The 16521-nt window shown below is 27.8% G+C and overlaps 1 long non-coding RNA gene across 2 annotated transcripts; it reads right to left on the minus strand.

Annotated features, from left to right (window-relative positions):
• Window positions 1–965: 965 nt before the first annotated feature.
• LOC124888984 lies at window positions 966–2348 on the minus strand. 2 transcript variants are annotated; one of them, XR_007047630.1, is made up of 2 exons: window positions 2237–2348; window positions 966–1976 (listed from the first exon to the last, which is right to left on the minus strand). It is a non-coding gene; the product is annotated as an uncharacterized LOC124888984 (long non-coding RNA). The 2 variants fall into 2 exon arrangements; XR_007047631.1 differs by having other exon boundaries at window positions 966–2049; window positions 2237–2347.
• Between the last annotated feature and the right edge of the window lie 14173 nt (window positions 2349–16521).

Consider the following 16521-nt stretch of genomic DNA (forward strand, 5'->3'; position numbering starts at 1 on the left):
ATAATCTGGAAATTGTGCTCTTAACTTTATTATTTAAGTAAGTAATCTCGCAAATGTCAAATTACGAGTTGATAATAAACACACATGCGACAATCTTGTAGATGCATCTATTAAAATCATATAATACTTAAATGGTCCACATGGAGGGTGAATGGGCCCACATATATCACCCTGTATATATTCCAGAAATACAGGAGATTCAATTCCCACTTTCATTATTGATGGCCTAGTAATTAATTTGCCTTAAGAACATACAACACAAGAGAAATCTTTAAATTGAAGAATCTTCTGGTTCTTTAATGAGTGTCCCTATGAATTCTCAATTATTTTGCGCAATATATTAGAACCGGGATGAGCCAACCGGTCATGCCAAATAATAAAATTGTTTGAATCAGTAAACTTTTGATTTACTATGGCATATGTTTCAACAGTGCTAATACTTGTGTAGTATAAGCTGGAAGAAAGAGCGGGTAATTTTTTAAGTATATATTTATTACCCGACATTATTGTAGTAATATAAAGATATTCAATTTTTCCATCATTTGTAGTCTCAATATGATAGCCATTTTGGCGAATGTCTTTGAAACTTAATAAGTTTCTTTGAGACTTACTATAATATAATGCTTCATCAATCATCAAATTTGTTCCTCCGGGAAGTAATAAGTTAGCTTTTTTGGAGCCTTTAATTAATCTTGTACTACCACATATAGTATTAACATTGGCTTCTTTCATCACCAAATAAGAGAAATATTTCTTATCTTTTAAAATAGTATGTGTGGTAGCACTATCTATAAGACATATATCATCGTAACTTATTTTGAATTCAATTGATGATTGGGAAATTTTCATATTCTTCAAATAAAAAAAAACATATTATAAGAAATTTGAAAAACTAACATAAAAAATGTAGAAATTAGAAATACATGGTACTTTAATAAAACAGAAAAACATAATTGCAAACAAAAGAAAATAATAACTTTCTTTATAATTTATTCTCAACTAAGTTGATCAGTTCTTCAATCAATGTCCTCATAGAAATCTTCAGCTTTCAAATGAGTAATATCTGAGAGGCCCTTAAAGTCATTGTCATTATAAGCAAGATTTGCCTCAACATCATCATATGTATTTGATGGAGTTGCTTCATCATCACCACCTCGAAAGGTCAAGTGTACTTCCACATTATTTTTTTTTTCTTTTAAGAAAAGCTTGATAAATTTTGACTAAATGATCAGGCGTACGACAAACACATATCCTATGACCTTTCATACCACATTGGTGACAAATATTAACTTTACCCTTTGAAGGATTATTTTGAGAACCTTTATTATTCTCTTGTTTATTTCCACCATTATGATGATAATTATTTCATCTTTTGCCACGTCCACGACCACGACCGCGATAATAATTTTACCTTATTTCAGACTTATCATGTGCTGCTACAACATTCTCTTCAGGGAATGGAGCAGATCCAGTGGGACGAGCTTCATGATTTTTCATTAACAAAGTATTATTTTGCTCTGCCACAAGTAGGCATGTAATCAATTCTGAATATTTCTTAAATCCCTTTTCACAATATTGTTGTTGCAGAAATACATTAGAAGCATGAAAAGTGGAAAAAGTCTTCTCTAGTAAGTCCTCATCAGTGATGGTTTCTCCACATTATCTTAATATTGAACTTACTTTATGAATAGCAGAATTATACTCAACCACAATTTAAAATCTTGAAACTGAAGGTGTATCCAGTCATATTTAGATTTTGATAATACCGTCAATTTTAGGTGATGATATCGGTCCTTCAAGTTGGTCCACAATTCGAGTGGATCTTTCATAGTTAAATATTCAGTTTTTAATCCTTCATGGAGGTGATGACGAAGAAAAATCATGGCTTTCGCCTTATCTTGATAAGATGCGGTATTTTCTTGTTTGATAGTATCCCCAAGACCTCCAGCATCAAGGTGAATTTCAGCATCAAGGACCTATGATAAATAATTCTTTCCGGTAATGTCTACTGCCACAAACTCAAGTTTTGATAAATTTGACATAGTGAAACTATCATAAAAAGATTAATAAGTTAGATATAATGATATTTTCAAAATAAGATAACCATCTCAAATAAATTTAAATAGAATCATATATTGTTAATAGATTATTATCAAAAAGGTTGTTTCCTTTAGCAATTTATATTTGTATGTGTGTGTAGAGTCTGGAAACAAATAGTTACATAATAAATACGTACCTTATAAGGAATCTCGTGCTTATAACGTGTTGTAAATAAATATTCTGAAATATATTAAAACGAAAGGGGAGATGAGAGAGACCTATAGATATAAGAGAAGATTTTATTTCCTCTACTTTTGTGTGTATTTACATTGGAGTAAGGAGTGCCTTTTATAGGCAATAGTATGTGTAATAGATGTAGTATGTGAATGATATACACAAGAGTAATAACTTCATTACATGCTCTAATATTATGTGTAGTAGGTGAAGTATGTGAAGTATGGTATGTGAACATCCACAAAATAAATAAATTATTTACAATAAAAATCACTTTATTTTGAAAATACTTTTTAATAATGTTGTTCAAAAAACAAATTGTGAGAAATTCATGTTTGGCGATAAATTTTAAATATATTTTTGAGTAGTTAGAGTTTAATCAAACTTCTAGAGTATTTTCTCCAAAAGACTTAAAAAAAAAAAAAGGCACTTTCATGGAAAAACTATTTTCTTTTAGTTTCTAAAAAACAATTTTTGCTACTTCTATATACATAAACACTTATTTCTTAAAAAAAAGAAAAAAAAGAAGAAGAGAAACACTTGGTCAAACACGTTACTTTTTATGATAAACATGACTTTTAGCTAAACAGGCTATTAATCTTAATTAGCTAGCAAGCCTTATTATTTGAAAACTTAAAGCGATAATTAATGCCTAAAGTAACTTGTTAGTGCAAGGCACATATGTAATCCACTAATCCTAATGAACTAAAAAAAATCTCTTACTCTAGTATACCCTCTGGTCCAATGTTCCATCATTGGATTTGCTAGTAAGCTTATTTAATTATTATTTAGGAAAACGACCATTAACCGTCCATGTTGCCACATATAAGGATCTTTACCTTTTCTCTTAAATTTAAATTTTCTATTATATAAAAGAGGTGGTTTCCACCACCTCTTATCCAATTACAAAAATATCTCCTTACTCCCACTTAATTACATATCATATCTCAATATATAATAATTTTATTATTTTATCATAATGGTTTAAATATTTAATATATTCTATTAATTTATATTAATCAACTATAACTACAATATTAAAAGTAAATTTTATTTATTTATTTATTTAATTGGCTATCATATTCAAAACTAATTTGTTACCACAAATCACAATAATTAATAACCTAAAATATTTAAAGACATATATAAACTTTATTGACTCTCATTATTTTATATTTAATTGGCTATCATGTTCAAAACTAATTTGTTACCACAAATCACAATAATTAATAACTTAAAATATTTAAAGACATATATAAACTTTACTGACTCTCATTATTTTAGCAATGCTACATAAATTGAGATAAAAGAAAAAGTACTGTAAATCATACTAATTAACAACATAAAATATTTAAAAATATATAAAATTTTAGTTGACTCTTAAAATTTTATCGAAGCCACATAAATTGGGACACAAGGAGTAAATATATTATTTGATAATTACGTAAAAATTATTATAAATCACAATAATTAACAAGTTAAAATACTTTTTTAAAAATAGATAAAAGTTCTATTCAACTCTCAAAATTTTATCGGTGCAGCATAAATCATGACAAAATAAAAAATTATTTTCGACCACCTGTTATGCAATTACCAAAAAAACCCTCTACTCCCACTTAATTATATACCATACCCCAATATATAATAATTCCATTGTTTTATCATAATGGTTTAAATATTTAATATATTCTATTAATTTATATTAATTAACTATAACTACATATTGAAAGTAAATTTTATTTATTTATTTAATTAACTATCATGTTCAAAACTAATTTGTTACCACAAATCACAATAATTAATAACTTAAAATATTTAAAAGATATAGAGAAATTTTATTGACTCTCATTATTTTAGCAATGCCACATAAATTGAGATAAAAGAAAAAGTATTGCAAATCATAATAATTAACAACTTAAAATATTTAAAAGATATATAAATTTTTAGTTGACTCTCAAAATTGTATCGAAGCCACATAAATTGGGACACAAGGAGTAAATATATTATTTGATAATTACGTAAATATTATTATAAATCACAATAATTAACAAGTTAAAATACTTTTTTAAAAATAGATATAAGTTCTATTCAATTCTCAAAATTTTATCGGTGCAGCATAAATCATGACAAAATAAAAAATCATCTTAATTAATTGCAACTAAATATTTAAAATAAATCAATTTTATTATTTTAATTGACTTTTATATAGAAAATCAATCTTTTTATTTATTTATTTATTTTAGTAAATTTAAATTTTAAAATTATTTTTTTCTTATATAGAAATACTAATATTTAAACTTAACTTTAAATTTTTAAAGTACAAAATTAATAAATTTAATTTAATAAAATAAATTTCTAATGAATACTTTCTTAGAATTTGTGTTGGGTCAGTATGTATCAAGTTAAAAAGAAATAAAGAAAAATATATAGTAAAATTGTATTATTGTGAAAGATAAATATAATGCACTATCTAATAATGTTTAATAATATTATATTTTGCATATGCAAATATAGCATCCCGTATTTAATTAATATACTATTTCGGTGAATTATCAATGATTACTTTTGAATATGATAAAATTATATTAATTTTTATAGTAATAACATAATGAATAGCTCTTAATTAATTATTATGTGTCATCTAAGTATTAATAAAATAAATAATATTTAATGAAAAATAAAATAGACATAAAATGCGAAATTAACTCTGAATGTTTTAAATTAAATTTTCGTCTTTCGAATGATGATTTTACTATATCACTCCTTATTATAAGTCATATATCACTCCTTATTATAAGTCATTTATGTATTAGAAAAATAAGAATAACAAAATGATATGTCAACATAAAATATTTGATTAACTATCAAAATTATATTAGTGAAACATAAATTGGGACGGGACAGAAGAAGATATAAAGCAACATATATTATTTAAAAATGAAATAAAAAGTACTGTAAATAACAATAATTAACAAAAAAAAATAAAAAATTGACTAATTTCTGCTTCAGCTGTTTCAATCGTGATTTTAATTTACAGTGATGTTTAAAGAGGGTAAAATGGTATAATGAGATTTAAAGAGGATAAAATATACGCAGTAAAGTGTGAGAAGAATAAAGCATAAGTAAATTTTATTACTATATTTTAAAGAAATTAAAGAAAAGAAGTATAAAGATTATTTGCAAAAGATTTTTACCAATTAATTTAAATATGAATAAAGTAAATTTAAGTACAAAAAACGTGTATCTATCACAAATTTGTTACCAAACACTTTACACTTTCTTAACATTAGCAAATTTTCTATCAAATATATGTAACCATCTTTCTCAACTTTTTACAGCTCCTCAATATTAATTAACATCTCTCTGTTTTAAAAATAAAAAAAAGAAAAGAAAATCTCAACTCTTCCTTCTCTATTAAAAAACAACATTCTTTTACTGTGTTAAAATTAATAATTAAACAAAACAATAGCGAATCTAAGGTATGCATTCTCTTTATCGAGTAAGTTTACATGATTCTTAATCTTTGCGATATTGAAAATCAATAATCAGCTGGATATTTGATTTAAGCTATTTCATCAAATTTACGCCTCTTTTTTCTTTATATTTCTGATCACAAAATTCAACAAGAAGGTTAAAAAAGGGTTTCGATTGTGATCCCCTCAGCTCAATCATACTAATAAAAATATTCTACTGCTCAAACTTTCTACTCCAAGATAAATCCTAAAATTTAAAACTTGCAATCCACATGTTCTACTGTCGGGCCCATACTGACACGGACCTTGCACTTCTAGTAATAATAATAAAATGTGGTTTTGTTCCTCCCAAAAAAGATTATTTGGTCCCAATTCTCTTCTCTATAACGTTAACATTTGAACCCGTTTTTTCATACTTATTTCTTTTGGTTCTTCCCGTGTTCAGCACTCGCATTTGAGTCCTATCAAATTTGATTATGTATACTGCAAGGCCTATTTTTAAAGACGATACTCCTAAGTTCTCACATGATTGTTATATTAAGTGGATGACTTTTACCCATGTTCACGAAGTTAATATGCCTTACATAATAATGGCAATTTTGCAGCATATATATGATTCACCCTCTTCTTTTAGGCCTAACTGTTAACCACAAACTACCCATTCATAATATTCAAAGCTGACTTCCTTTGTTCAACTAATTATTTCATAACTTTTAGTCTTACTTTTCACATTTTAGCGTCTTCATTTCAAATTTTCAATAATGATAACTCTATTTTGCTTAACCTTTACATAAAGTCATAAACACTTTAAAACTATATTTGGATCAACATAGCATCTCAACTTTCCTATTACCTCTTATCAGTACATGTATTAAATAATTTTAATTTGTCCAACAAAGCTTAGAAATTGGCAAAAAAATCACTTAACTAGAATTTATTTTCATCTGTGTTAGAATTTGATCTCGGCACATGCCTTATTCATATATTATTTTTGTACCTCCGTCGCTTTTAATTGTCACTTATTTTCTAATTTTATTTGTCATTTTTGACATATCAAAAAAAGATAATTTTTGATTTTCTATTTTACCCTTAGCATTATTGTTTTTTTCCAAATTAATTGGAGGACTCAGTAGTAAATATTATTTAATAGGGGTACTATGATAAAATACTATGTCAATAATTTTTTTTTTTTTAATGAGTATATTAAATCAAAATGTAACAAGTAAAAACAAAGGAAGTATAATTTTTGTGTTAGCAATTATTATCCTTGCACTTTTAGATTCATGAATGGAAAGCACTTAGATTTTTTTTTCTTCGTTTTGTTTATTTTATGTATTTTAAACCATTATACAAATAAAATAGAGTATAAATTCTTTTGTAGAAAACACTTGAACTTTCTCTAATCCATTTGTTTCTTTCACTACGATGTATTAATCCTTATCTAAAGAGCCATAACAAAGCGGAGAAATTAAAACCCATTTGTATTTATTAAATCTTTTCGTTAATATAATTGATTCAAATCTTGTAATAAATTTGTTAGTTCAACAAATTAACATTCTTCTTGTAGCGTACGTGTACCTTAATTAATCATATATATTATCCTCAACAACCAACCAAGTAATGGTAATTGAAAAATTCTTAATAACCTCCGGACTAATTAGCTACAAATAGTGACTTGGTAGTGCAAGGCACATGGCATACATTTAATTTCAATAAAATAAAATGATTAAGAAAACTTAATTAAGTTGTGGTCCAATGTTAGGTACATGACCCTTAACCTTCCACATAACCACATATATAGTAGCTTCTTCTTTTTTTCTCCCTTTATAATATTTTTTTTTTCAAAGATCCTTTGATTCTAAGTTTTGCATAATTAAGTAGGTGACTTTAGTTTAATTTGTCCCATGTCCACCATGAGTGTTTTTGTCCCATGCATGTTCACTTTCTTATTTTGGGACTAATCTTTAGGGGATCTTAATATTTTTAACTAGCCAACTAAAAAAATATTTTAGCTGTACAGTTCTATCATCCACGATGAGCTTCTTTTATTTACAGGTATGGAATAGGTAGAGTACTTTATAGTGGCGTACAAAACATTAATAATAAGTGATGTCAACATTTTATAGAAAGAAAGGGTAAAAATTTAATTATTATATTAATAAGATATATTCTTGAATCATTAATTTAAAAGAGTTTTAAATTAGAAGAGGTCTTGAGTTCAATATTAGTGGCACATTTTGACTTTTGACAAGTAGGAATCAATAGTATAACTATATAATAAAATTTTTTAATGAAGCGATGTCGCTTTAACAACCGCATATATAGAAAGAAAAAATTGATCAAATAGTTTATACAGGCTGGGCCATACATTTCTCACCTCACCAAAATAGGTTATGATTATTATAAGTGTATCCTGAATTATACAATAAATTTACAATTAATAAATTCTTATATATTGACTAAATTTTGTAAAAGATACTGATTAGATTTTTCTTTTGTTGTGGACTATTGGACTTTGTTAAGTTGTTTTGTAGTGATAAACTTCCAATATTTTTTGCTACCCCCTCCTTTCCAACTTAGCTCATCTCCTCCCTTTCATTTTCTATTTTTTTTTTATTATAAAAAAAAAGAGGGCCAAAAATATTTTAGCTTACGCTTTAAGCCAAGATGAGAACCTTTATATTCTGTCTATTATTGGTGCATAGCCGTTGTCCAAATACTTTTAGATTCGTGAACATGAAATGCACTTAGATTCCATTTACTTTGTTTCTTTAGTCTTTTTTCTATTTTTTTTTTCCTTCGTAATAATCACGTTTTACTATTTCTATGTTAAAAAACAGTTAATAAAAGGTGAAAATCATAACCATTAATTATATTTATTTAATATTATTTAATAAAATTAAGCATTTAAATTATGTAAAATTTACATAGAAAATATTTTTCAATACGGCAAGGCTCAGTTGGACAGTAATAGCCAATAACAAGCCACCACGATCTTCATTATTGGAAAGTCAAAATTTGGTACTATATTTTTTAAATTCAAACATTTGTCCGTATGTACTAAGTTTGATTTTCTAAGGATCGGTTGAAGAAGCGAAGCAAACCTGGAGTAGAAGTATTTTATGTTTACGGAATTAAGTAAGGAATTGGAGGAAATAAATATACATTCACTTCATCACCTCAATCACGAGAGAGGCTCTTACTAGATATGGCGTCAAAATAGAAACCTCTAGCCGCACAAAGTAGTTACCATTTACATACAACTTTCTAACTTAATTTCTTTTTCGGACTATTCCACTCTATTGGTTATCATAGAAGAGAAATGCATGGAAATTTAACCTTAATGACATAATCAATCAAAATAAGTACGAAGTAAAATCATTATTAAATATTGCATATGAAATTTCACCAATATAATAAGATACGCAAATTTACTTCACATCTTTAGAGTCTCTAGATTCTAATGAATAATCTATAGTACCTCACTTTCAAAATGATCTGGTTGGTCTTCAAGAATCAATGCATGATACATACATAGGGGGCCTGCAGGCAAGCAATTGAATCGAATTAATGTTTCAAAAATACATAATTCACTAAATTTATTCATAAAACCGATCACTTATTAGATTGATAACGAACAAAATACTACACATTGACGAATAAAAAAAATCATCAATTTTTAACGCCTCCATTTAAAAGATAGTTTTTTTATTTTCATTACGAGTTCCATTTTTAAATTCTATTGATAGGTCCAATCGAATTGTAACCTCTTGAAACAACAAATATAGTCATATTTTTTTTTCTTTTTTTTGCCCTTTCAAGATTTAACTCATATAGTCATATTCATGCATCCAATTAGGCTCTATCAATAATAAACACAAAAAGAAAGGTTAAAGCACACCATTTCACAGGTCAATAAATTATAAAAAAATTAGCTAATGGAATATTATATTGAATCTGAATGTTATTTTCTTCATCAATGTCATCACTATCAGACATGTCCTTCATCTAAAAATTATTCTATATCAAAAAGTCAGAAAATTTAACAAATCATACAATAGACTAATCACTAATCAATTAATTTACATATTCCGGTACATCTTTTAAAAAATAATTTCGTCATGTTAATAGTCGTTAATTAAACCTTAATTAATCCGGATAAATTAGATCAACAATTAACCTAACAGTAATCAGGCAAATTAAACTCTATTCAATTGACAAGTGGCTCAAGTTTTTTTATAAAAACAGTTGATACATATATTTTTTTTCGGGTTGATCTTTCTATATACTTGACAAAATTCAGCTAGCTGCTCATGACGTAGAAGTTAATCTATTAAAATGACTGATTCAATTTTAAAGGGAAATTTTGTTTAGCAATATCGAGCCTAACTTAAGAATTAGAAATATTGTTGATGTCCAAACAAAACAAAACTGTTTTCCTTTTGAAACATCCTCTATCTTTGTGTCTGTTCGTTGTTCAGTACCTATTTTGGAGAAACAATTAAATCAAAATATTTGTGTCAAAAATCTCATTTTTTTGCATGCGGGTTAACGCCTTTTTCTAAAGGCAACTTCATATCAGCAAGTAATCAAACTCGAATCTCTGATTAAAGACGGAGGAAGACTTGACACGTTACACCACAACTTTTGATGGTATAATATCCTTTAGACCAATTGTGCAATATCTTCCTACCCCATCCTAAAATTATTTAAGAAGGTAGCCTTCGTCAATAGAATACCATCCTAAAAGAATCAGTACTATAGAGGATAATGACTCTATCCTTTCGAAAAAGTCCTCATCTGTAATAGGCCAAGCGTTCCGTGAAGAAGCTTCAAGATGCTGACCATCGATCTATTCCGACTCTAATTCAATCCTAGGTCTATTCTTAATATGATCCTTCTAACCAAAAAAAATAAATATACGTTCTTAATGAAAGTCCAAATAATAAAGAGAAAAGTTATAAAAAAAACCCTAAATTTGTCCGTTCAACTTATTTTAACATTTAAATTTAATTTTCGTTTATTTATCCCCCTTAATAACTTTAAAGTAAATTAAATTCACCCTCAAAATCACAATCCCATTCTCACTACGGAGAGTGCACTACACACGCGTCATGTCAGTGCCAAATCAGTGTCAGGTCATTGTCACGTAAGAAAATAGAATTTAAAAAAAAATAAATCCCCCACATATATTATTTATATATATATATATATATATATATTGTAATATATATATATATATATATATATATATATATATATATATAATAAAAAAGAAAATCCCTTTCTTCTTCACACACCCCACCCCACCCCCTCCTTCTTCAGATCACATCCCCCTCCCCCAGCCCCTTCCCCGGCCCTTCCATCCCCTTCCCTCCTCCCCCCGCGCTCTTCCAGCCCCGCCTCCCCCTCTTTTTCCCCTTCCAATTTCCACCCCTGCAATGCCTTTCCCTCCATTTTTTTATTTATTTTCTCCATTAACACCATTAGAGAACAACCATAAACACACCAATTTAAAGTTTTTTCACCTTGTTTCAACCTTCACTTCAGAATACTTGCAAATTCAATTTATTATTATTATGCAAATTAGAAAAAAAAAAGATAAACTAAAATGAATTTTTTTTGTAAGAATTAGATGGAAATTTTTTAACCTTACTAAAATTTTGCTTTGTTTTCAGCTTTGTGTTTGTTGGTAGAGTTTTTTTTGAAATATATATTGAAGAAAGACTTCGAAGATTGAAGAAAAGGTGTAAGATAATCGATCATGATAGTGGGGTGGGGTGGGGTGGGGCTGGGTGATGGGAATGGGGGCAGGTAAAAGAAGAAGATGAAGTGGGTTCTCGATTTTTTTTTAATTTTATATAAGCCTTTATAAAGAGGGGTTGTATAGTCTTTTACGGAATCCATTACCTCTATCCATGTCTGAAATACTCCCCGGTATGGCTTTCTCGCGTTTGATCTTATCTATAATCTATATCTATAATTTATAATCTATAATCTATAATCTATAATATATTAAAAGTGTGAAGGCCCTTAGAAAAGTGATTTGAACTTTTTGCCCTTCATTAAAACTCTTTGCAATAGATAAAATAGTCTTTTCATATTTTTTCTTTAATTTATGATACTAAACATTGACTATAATAAATATATAAAACAAATTAAATTTAAAAGGTTTTCTACTTATAAGTAAATTCTTAAACTTATGCTTGACTTTTTTTCCCAAAAATAAAAACCATCGGTTGACTTTTCAAAATAACAAGTTTTTGTTTTGTATTTGGTTACAATACTATACTTTTCCAAAAAAAAAAAAAGAAGAAAGGTTTTGTTTTTGTATTTGGTTACAGTACTGTACTTTTCCCCCAAAGTAAAAAAGATTTATTTTTGTGAAGGTTTAGTTTTGTAACTTTTTGTCCTTTATTAAAATTTTATGCAATAGATAAAATAGTTTTTTTTATCTTTTTTTAATTTATAATATTAAATATTGACTATAATAAATATATAAAAAATTTAAATTCAAAAGGTTTTCTACTTATAACCGAATTCTTAAATTTATGGTAATATTTTGGTGTGTGCCTAACTTTTTTTCAAAAAAAAAACAAAAAACAATCGGTTGACTTTTCCAAAATAACATGCTTTTGTTTTTGTATTTGACCTTACTGTTTCATCGTGTGTTTTCTCTTAGTTGATAGCTTTACATATTATATATGAATTATTAATAATCAACAATTTCGAATGGATTCACTCCTTCTGATAATTTTTCACGTTTTGTCTTTCAAAAAAAAATTTTTGATCAAAAAATTGGATGAAACAAGCTTGTTGTTGGTGAATGAAATAGCCAGAAAAAATTAAGGTTTATCTCTTACTTTCTTTCTTTCTTTTTTCTTTAGATTAAAATTTTGTGGAACCTTTTATTATAAGAACAATACAAAGCTCTTTTTATGTAATTAAGTTCATCTGCATATTAATTGTTTATAGAGAAGTAACTTTACGGTTTCGAAGCTTAACAAACTATCTTGCTGAGCTCAACTCAACAAGACAACGACAGGTCGGGTTTAAGTGAGCAAAATTGGTGTTTCTAATATTTTTTAGCCCATACACATTGTTCAATAGATATTTTCTTGATAATTGAGATGGAAGTATTACGCAGAGGGGAATTCAAAATTTATATTTAAGTGAAAACCTAATTACATAGGATCTCATTTATTTGTATTTGATGAAGGTCTTAATCTTAATCATTCAGATTTCTATTTAGCTATTGCAATCAATACTTTTGACTGGCAACGACAAGTATGAGAAGAAGGCGTACGTCTTGACAAGACATCTCGACGACAAGGTTGCTACCCTTCACCTTAGAGATCTCCAGAGCCAAGCTTACCGAACTTTTCAAAGATCAAGCTAACTACATTAGCATACCAGTTGTGTGTCCTTGCAAGCCTACTCACTATATGTACTGCGGGAATAAAAATTCATAGTAGCTATTTTTTTTTTAGTTGATATATTAATTTATATATTAAAATTTTTCTTCTAATGTTCCGTATGTCGGGCGGTATCAGTGATCAAATGGTAAACACAAGGTATGTTAGTCATGTGTAAAAAGTAGGGCTGCATTTACATAATGCCTTGAAAAGGATGAACATGGAGAATGCAATCATAGTAGTAAACCAAAAGATATTATAAGGATATATGAAGTTATTTTTTCTCTTTTTTTTTTTTTTAAAAAATTTTTTATGGAGTAATCATGTGTGTGTTTTTCTTTTGATTTAAATTTTTACAAGGATCAAACTGTTTTTATTTTATATCAGAAAAAAGGAGTACATTTCATGAAATATATGAGTCTTAAAATATAGTAAAAAAAATATATCAAAAAAATTAAGAATCCTAAAATATATGGAGCGCTTACATAAAGCAACAACTTGTGCCTTATTGCATTTCACAACAACACAAATTGTCCTACAAGTAATTAATTTAACTTCTTTCATAAATTAGTTCTATATATTATTTATCTATCTCAAATTTAAAATAAAGTATTCCGATATTGCTTTAGTTATATCCTTCCATTCTTGTTTTTAACTTTTTTGGTATATGTTGAAATACGTTGCATTTTAATCATACTGAAATATAGGTAATAACTTTACTCATGTTTTTTCTATTTGAAGAAGAGATACGGTTGTAATTAGCCATTGGAGTTCACAATTCCTAACTTTTTTTATTTTACTTGAACCAAATTTTATAATCAAATACCTCGACAAGTTTTTCTTCTCATGCAGTTGGAGTAAATTGCTCTGAATTCATAAATTTATTACTCATAATCGATGTACATGTGCAATGCACATACTCTAAACTAGTATATATAAAATAATAATAATAACAAAGTGGGCCCTTTTTTTTTTAAAAAAAAAGTTCACTCGTTTTTTTTTTGCCACGCCAGCTTTAGGGTGAATTTAATTCACTTTAAAATTATTAAGGGGTAAATAAATGAAAATTAAGTTTAAGTGCTAAAGTGAGTTGAACGGAAAAGTTCAGGGGAATTTTTACGACTGTTCAGGAAAATTTTTACGACTTTCTCAATAATAAAGCATCCTTATCTTAAGTCCTATAGTAGTAGTTCCTTCGAGTATAAGAACAAGGTGATACAGGACAAACAAGGGAACACCAAAATCAGTCCAAAAAATAGTCCACAAAATGGAAGAAATCTGTGAACCCTTTTGGAGACCAAGTCCCGGCTTCCCAAGAACACAATAATAAGAAGATAACAAGGTGTTTATTATACCACATCAGCGGACAACAAACTAGATTAACAACATAAGATGATGAACAAGAAGACATAAGATTTGGATTAAACAATAACAACAAGAACACAAGATTACAACACAAACACTAAACAAGATTACAAGAAGGTAAAAGATAGATAGATAGATAGATAGACCACATGAATGTATAATCTTAAGAACCCAAGAATGGACACTCTTGGACCCTTAACATTATACACAACAATAAACCTATCTCTTACGTGACACAAGATCAGATTCTACCTTTCTAGCATCAACGCTTCCAAGCAAGCAACAACAAAAGAGAATCCACCCTATTGTTGTATCCTAGTTTCGGTGGTCACTCTTCTCACTAGAGAGAGAGCTTGTTACAAGTCTTACAAAACTCACAAATATCATCCAAAAACTAAACTAAAAACCCTACAATGTTCCTTTTATAGCTATTACAAAATATAAGTTAAAATGACCAAAAGGCCCCTCAAAGAGTGGGAACCCATCTAGTGTAATTTATGGGCTGATTTGGGTGCATTTTGGGCCTCTTTTACACTTTATTTGCACGTGCCAAGGTTCGGGTCCAACACGTACTCTCCTAAGTCCATATCCGTGATTATTCCTGTATCACAAGGACATGACAAATAAAATATTATGACAGGTTAAAATTTACCGATCGAACATGTAAATATTATTCTACACATTTATATGAGTTTAACCTATAAATCTATCTTGTTGAATCCTGATATTGGTCTCTCTTCATTGAATCAAACAAACCTAAGCCTAAATTGTACGTGAAAAATAATTACATTAAGACAAAATCCTTATACAAAGCCAGAACATATATAGTAGTGCAAACAAGTCTATTACTCTCTATTTCACAATCTCGTCAGAACTATAAATTATAAATATTAGGTAATAACAATTTAAGTAAAAGTGGCTTAAGCTCTATTTAAGTTTCATAATCAGCTGAATCACTAATTAGTTCTATCATTATCACAATTACACGTACTTAATTATTCTTTATGCTGCTTTTATTTGTTATTAACCGTCTAACAATAAAATATTTTCTGCATGTACTTTTTTATCTTTCTAATAATAGCTTGACTCATCAACGATTATCATACATTGAAAATCAGAAACGAATGATATAGACTCCATTAATATTGAAATATTAAAAATACAAAAATAATTGAATAAATTGTTTAACTAAGAAATGTATGGGTGGGGTTGGGGGTTGGGAGTATGTATAACTTATGCTAGATGAAAGATCGCGATATCGAATGATGTTTTAGTTAATTGGTATAACCTGATACAGTATTATTTTCTCTTCATGAAATGACGAAAAGGATCCTTATGAGTGAGGATAGATTTATCCTTTTACTGTTGAATAGTCTTGGTCTTTTGAAATCGTAAAAAGTATTTTTTTTTTTTTGAAAAAATCTTTGTTGTTATGAAATATAAAATAAAAATAATGGAGAGAAGAGGAGATATCTAATTTCAGTAAAAAAAAAAATAACTTTCTAAAAATACCAAAAAAGTTTTAGCAAATCCAAAAGACATCAGATCAAAAGATAGCAAAAAATAGATCAAATCCAGAGGCGGATCTAGAATTTACAGGTTGTGGATTCCCAACTTATAATTTTTACCACTAAATCAATAACACACTTTGTTTGTGGGTTCTCAACTTATAATTCTTATATTTTCACTAGTTTTTTCAATATAAATTCAAGAACCGGACGAAAGTTATGGGTTTTCGGGAACCCGCACTTTATGTTGTGCATCCGCCCCTTGTCAAAACACTAACAATCTTATCGGGTCTACATAATATTTTATATTTTTTTATTTACATCACATCCCATATTATAATATTTCTCTTTTTATTGTACGCTCACATTTTTATTTTTATCTCATCATATATCCCGCTCCATTGTTGTCAGATCTCCCTTATTTTTATCATTTTTCTATTGCATCCCCATCTTTCTCTCAACTTCTCCTATTTTCTCGTTTTCTAA

The sequence above is a fragment of the Capsicum annuum genome, chromosome 1, assembly GCF_002878395.1.
Source record: "Capsicum annuum cultivar UCD-10X-F1 chromosome 1, UCD10Xv1.1, whole genome shotgun sequence".
NCBI classification, from domain to species: domain Eukaryota; kingdom Viridiplantae; phylum Streptophyta; class Magnoliopsida; order Solanales; family Solanaceae; genus Capsicum; species Capsicum annuum.